The following is a 6,072-nucleotide window of genomic DNA, read 5'->3' as shown; positions in this document are numbered from 1 at the left end:
TTTGCATAAATTTCACAGCACATATATTTGCATGAGTCTATGCAAGTGCATGGTTATGGTTTTGCATTATGCTACATGGATTTCAGGTGAACTTTGCATACGCTTTTTTACAGTATAATGTTGGATCTTCATATCTATCAGTATGCAGCATTACAAGTAGGGCTTCAGCGTCATAGGCTTTTGGTATCAGCATTCGTCGTACGTTATGCCTTACAGAGCAAATCACAGAAATAGAATCTGAATGCTGGCGAGTTCTGCATCACATGGTTGTTCATGAAGAGTCGGCCACGCCATATTCCTCGACAAGCTTGGTCACGAGCACCATAAGATCTACAAATGCGCCAAACGATGCTCGCAGAAACTGGGCCTCTACCGCTTCAAAGTGTCTAAATCATTCAGAGTTCAATATTAAAACATCATGCAGCGATGCAGAGATAGCTGTTACAAATTTCAGAATGGAAATACACTAACACGAAAATCTTGCCGTCAGAAACAGTCATCTCTCTTGACCTTGTCAGGTTGCAACTGCAATACAAAGCTAAAGGTTGTAGGCAAAACAGAGAACTAAGATGTAACAAATGGAAAAGAAATCGGTGAGTTCATGAAGGCAGATAGATGACTTTCTGTCAACAAGTTGTCGAGCTTATTTACCTCCTTGTCAACGGCGGCTAATGTTTTATAGACAATGGATGCCTGTTCCTCAAACCCATAATCAACCTCGAAGTTACTGCAAAAAAACCAAAAAATGAAAGGTCAGTTCTGCACTCTGCCCAGGAATTCTTAACAGCGCAAGCAAAACTCCAAGGGGGCTCCTTTCAAAAAATAAAATAAAATTAAAAAAACATAAAGGGAGCTAGAAGGATAGCATTTACATCAAATCATTGCAATTTTACGCGCAACAGTAGTGAAGGCTTGAAAGTAACAGATTTCTTGCTAGACTGAGCTTGCCAAACTAGAGCGATTGACAACCAACTGCCACATGATTTCAGCAATTTATTCATAAAAATTAAAACACATGAGTTCAAAACATAAAGTGGAACAACTAAATCAATATTTCACCGGATCTTCCAAAAGGAACATCCAATATTTGGCAGCTTGTATTGTGAAAGAAATAATGCATTCCAGCTTGACTAGGAATCGGAAAAAAGCCAAGTGCACCATCATTAGGTCCCAAATAAATGTTGTATACATTGGTTTATGTTCTGTTTCATTAGCACCGTGATTGATTGCTGAAGATTTGAATATCATGAATCCAAACTATCACCGGTTGACCTCAAGTGATTCGATATACTTATATACATGTTCCTTTGTCATAGAACCCAATATGTGCCATGATTAGATGATGCTTCTGGTACTGGGCTTCAAGCCTTCAAGTTTTTTGTGCAAAAAGAATTTGATTTAGTACACTAACAACACGCTTTCTTTACACTTAGACGCAGTTTAGGGTTTAGGCAGAAACGTTATGCCAAAAAAACAATGCTTGCTTTATAAAGGCAATCCGTCGAACAAATAGTATGCATATGGAAATAGCACTAGGTGGCAGTGGCACGATGCGCCGCGAGCAATGTACCAGTGTAGCACCGAGGCCATCAGCTAGACGAGAGAGCGTTGCCGCTGAATGCTGGAGGGGAAAGCTAACGAAGCACACGAACATACTAATGATTGGCTACTCGTGCCACGGCCACAACGATAGGACGTCGCCACTCAACTGGCAAAAGAGAGAGGAAAGAGGAGCAAACAGGAGTCCCATCTGGAGGAAGGCCTCGGGCTCGAAGCGGCAGCAGACATCTCGACCTTGGGTGGTCGAGCTCCGTGCCCCGGTCGGCCGGCTCGCTGGGTGCAGCACGGGAGAGCTTGTGAGGACGAAGCGCTTGGACTGGAGGAAGGAATTGTTCACAAGGAAGTCGAAAGGCTCAGGCAATAGATGGACTGTGGGGGCAAATCCGGAGCATCATTCCAGCAGGCAGGCCGAAAGATGGGCTGTGTACTTGGGCCTCCTGTTGCCGAAGACCATATTACTGGTTCTGGATGTTCTCAGCCATTCAGAGGCCGTGTACTTAGGCTGTGCACTTGAGCTTGTTTTTTTAGTTTGCACATACTACTAGCTTTGTACGTCCCTTTGCCTATGTATTTTTGTAATTGATCGAGGGTTTCAAAGTGTAAACATATTTAGAAGAAATTATATTCAAATTAAAATAATGAAACTCCTTCGTATTTGGACGAAATGATTTCAGCTTTCAAGTAAACATTGCCTGAATTTTTTTTTCAAAGAACTCGAAGGGAGGATGACGCCGCCCCTGCAACTGCAACCCAGTGATTGCTCCGCGGCCAGAGCCCAACATGGGCGCGGCCTCCGTCGCCGCCACCCCCACCCCCACCTATGACCTCCAGACTCCAGTCCGCTGCATCTTCACGTTGTAAACGCTGCTCCCCGGCGTCCGGTCCAAAAATATCCACGACGATCTCCAAGTTCTCGCGCACCTGTTGCCGCGCTCTGCTCGCGTGCCGGCCTCGGAGCACGCACCGCGCCGCGGTAAGGCGCCGCCGGCCTCTCCAGGTCCTCCAGGCTCACTGCCTCCGCGCACTCCGGCAACACGACCCACTTCTGCCGCCTTTCGGGCAGCAAGACCACTCCAGGCTCCGGTCCAGCGCCGGTCGCCGGCATGTCGAGGAAGTTCGTCTCTATGGCACCTTCCTGTCCGTGACGAAGAAGGCCGATGGCGGCGGCGGCCTCCTCCCTGGCGCTCTGGAACACATCCTCGAACCGTCTAGAGCATAGGAGAGTAGGCGGTGGGGGCCATGACGGCGTGGCTGCCGTTAATGGCGCCGGCGGCCTGAGCCAGGGGCCGGATGGGATTAAATTTACCATCGAGGGGGTGGACGGACGGTAAATGAAATACCGTCCACCCCTTTGGCCTTTCTCAGCCGTCGGATCAAAGTCGTGGGGTCGAGATCGACAAGGATACCTGCAGGCAGCGAACGTCCTCTTCGTCTTCCTCTCGCGACGGGCTGCACGCGTTCTATCCCCCACGACGGCGCGGCCGAGAAAGCAGGCAGCGAACGTCCTCTTCGTCTTCCTCTCGCGACGGGCTGCACGCGTTCTGTCCCCCACGACGGCGCGGCCGAGAAAGCAGGCAGCTGCCAGCCTGCCCCAAGGATCGCCGGCGATGGCGGAGCCTGTCCAGATGCTGCCAGTGCCAGCGAGAAGGAAGCGCCGGACATGGAGAGTGGAGGCGCACCTCGTCGAATCACGACATCCTCGGCGAGCATCACCATACTAGTCCTGGGCGGGCATCGCAGGAGCACGCCGTGCCCCGGTTGGTGCCGCAGCACCGGCCGGCCAGGCGCGTCGGCGGCGGCAGCGGCATCCATTTGGGCGCGCGGCGCGCTGGTCATGTCGGACAGGCGGACGGCCTGAGGACGACCTCAGGGTGCTCGCGGAGAGGGAGGCGGCCGAATCCCGGGCGCGCGGCGGCTCTCCGGCGAGCCACGGCGGCGTCCCCGCGACGACCCGGGGAGGACGGTAACTCTCAGCGCGGGTAATTGTCTTTTTTTACCAGCAATAGTCTTAGAATAATATAGATCATATGTATTTCAAAAAAAAGATGATTATGAATACACAGAATTCGACATAGACAACAACTCCAGTGTCGAAAAAGTGATGACACTCGTTCCTGGCGAGCGCTCTGCTGGCAACCGGGGCGACGCGGCCGGCTCGCCGCCGACACCGGCCAAATCCCCACCACCACCACCACCACCCCCGCCACCGCCGCCGCCACCACCACCAGCTCACCCCACCGCCCCCCTCGCCAACCCGCAGCCAGCGCCGCGAGCTCGATCTCATCTTGATGGCTGGCACTGCGACGGCGCGCCGCTGAAGGTTGGAGCTTCGAGCCATCCTGGGAGCATCTTTGAGGATCGCCTACTCCGCGACTTCCACGCCATTGTCATCCCAGGTGCCATTGCCCCCTCGCTTTCCTCAACCCCCCCTCCCTCTCTGGGCCACTCCGGGCTCGAGGGATGCTCGCTATAACCTTTGCCTTTGTCACGAACATGCTTAACTACTTGCTCAAGGCTAGTCCGGGTCGCCTGTGTGTGGTTCGTTTACGTCCTAGGGTGTTCCAGTTCTCGGTCTCTTGCCTGAACATTGCTAACGTCCTTGTTGTCCGGGGTACGTTGTGTCTTGGCTCCTCGGTTCTTCATCTCCACGCCTCCATTGCTGCTGCTGCTCAAGCTGCTAAGCCGGTTGGAGCCGACGGGGTGGCGCCCGATGAAGGGCTTGACTTGAATTCTCAACAACCAGGCAAGAGTGCTGTTAATAACACTGTGAGGAACAGTTCCTTTCTGCGGCCCGTGGCTCAAGGCTCTGCTGTGCTAACTCCTATGCATTTGCATTGGCCCTGTTTGGTTTTCCCTCTCTTCTAGCACGCACGTTTCCCGAGAAGAGAATCTCGCATACATGGTGGCCTAAATGAAGTCTATTTGCAAAACCTTTTCAGAGATGGGTATAACTTTTCGCGACGAATCTAATGACGGTAATTAATCAATGATTTGCTACAGGATGCTTCAGTAGCTATAGCCTAATCGCGCGGTCAAAGGCCTCATTAGATTCTTCAGGATTTCTAGCGCGGTGGTTCTGAAGTTGGTTTTGTAAACTGGCTTTGTTTGAAACCGTAATTAGCAGTCAAAGTACGTGCTAGTCCATTCTAGGGAATAACCAAATAGGGCCTTCACTCCCGGCGATCTCCATGGATCCTCCTGGTACCCCCCCCCCCCCCTGCCGTGAGGTCTTGTCCCCCCGGCGGGAAACGTGCCCGACCCATGGCGACATGGTGGAATGCGCCCCTGGGGTGGTGGCCAGCTGCCATAGTCACATCCCAGCACTGAATGCTCCCCAACCACCAGCCCCCTCTAACGCGCCTTACATGGCCGCCTTCCTCACCCCAGCAAAGACTCCAAAAACCCTAACCAAACGCCCCATCCCCATCCCCTCCATCGTGACCTGCTTCCGCTGCCTTGCGGCGGATCATCTGGTGAGCGCCTGCCGCGACCCCGTTCGCTGCCGCAACTGCCGCGATTGTGGCCACCGCGCCCGCGAGTGCAAGATGCCACTCGCCAGGGTTCTGACGCCGTTCCCCCGCCGCCGCAATCCTGCGCCAACCATCCCCAACCCCCGGCAAACACGCGCCTATCCATGTCGTGCCCTTCTCGCCCCGCCCCCGCCCCACCTCCCACCGCTCCGCCGCAACCCACTCTTGCCCACTCCTGTGTTGCCACCATCGCTTTCGATCCCCTGGGGCTGATCGCCTCCTCCAGCTCCGATGAGCCGGACTTCGAGCTGCCACGCGGCCTGGCGAACGCGGTCGAGACGCTCCGGGCTGGCACTTCTCTTCCGCGCCGCCCAGCTGCTGGGGACCGGGCTGAGGCTGCGACTAGGGACGTGGGCAACATGCCCCCGGCCACGGTCTACCCTAGATCCATGGATCTCCACTTGGTCTCACGTCGTGGGAAGGAACTGATGGAGCCGTCGTCCTTCCCTGCCTCGTCCCCCCCCCCCCCCCCCCCCGCCGTCCCCCGGCCACCTCTCGCCTCCCTCACCTGCCTCGACGGTCCGTGTTGCAGGACCCTCGTCCGGCGGGGCCCCTGCAAGCGAGCCCCGGCTGCCATCTGAGGCAGGCTCTACCTCTGATGATGAGGAGATGGTGGAGAGCGGCGACATCGACACCGACCCGGAGGATCCCGCCTACTGGGATGGGCGTGTGCACTCGCTGGAGGTTTGGCTCCCCCGGGGGGATGAGGACATGGCTGCGCGTCTTGCGTTCGCCTACATCATGCCTCCGAGGTGAGCACCAGCGTTGCCCTGTTCCTCCGTGCTACCCTGGCCGCGGTGGCCCCCATGGTTCGAGTGGAGCTCCTTCCGTCCTCCAGGGGGGTCATGCTGCTGCGCTTTGCTACGGCGGCGGATCGGGACCTGGTGCGTGGGATGAGCCCCATCATGCATGATGGTGCTACCCTGGAGCTCGAGCGCCCAGAAGAAACCTCCAACAGGTTCTTTAGGGAGCCCGAGTGGCT

At 55.1% G+C, this 6,072-nt stretch overlaps 1 long non-coding RNA gene across 1 annotated transcript; it reads right to left on the bottom strand.

The window, feature by feature from the left end:
- On the bottom strand, positions 1 to 1,981 carry LOC120712988. The gene is made up of 2 exons (XR_005691124.1): positions 652 to 1,981; positions 1 to 525 (listed from the first exon to the last, which is right to left on the bottom strand). It is a non-coding gene; the product is annotated as an uncharacterized LOC120712988 (long non-coding RNA).
- Between the last annotated feature and the right edge of the window lie 4,091 nt (positions 1,982 to 6,072).

The sequence above is a fragment of the Panicum virgatum genome, chromosome 6K (assembly GCF_016808335.1).
Source record: "Panicum virgatum strain AP13 chromosome 6K, P.virgatum_v5, whole genome shotgun sequence".
Taxonomy (NCBI): domain Eukaryota; kingdom Viridiplantae; phylum Streptophyta; class Magnoliopsida; order Poales; family Poaceae; genus Panicum; species Panicum virgatum.
The sequence above is the reverse complement of the archived record's forward strand: the minus strand, read 5'-3'. Positions and strand labels throughout refer to the sequence as shown.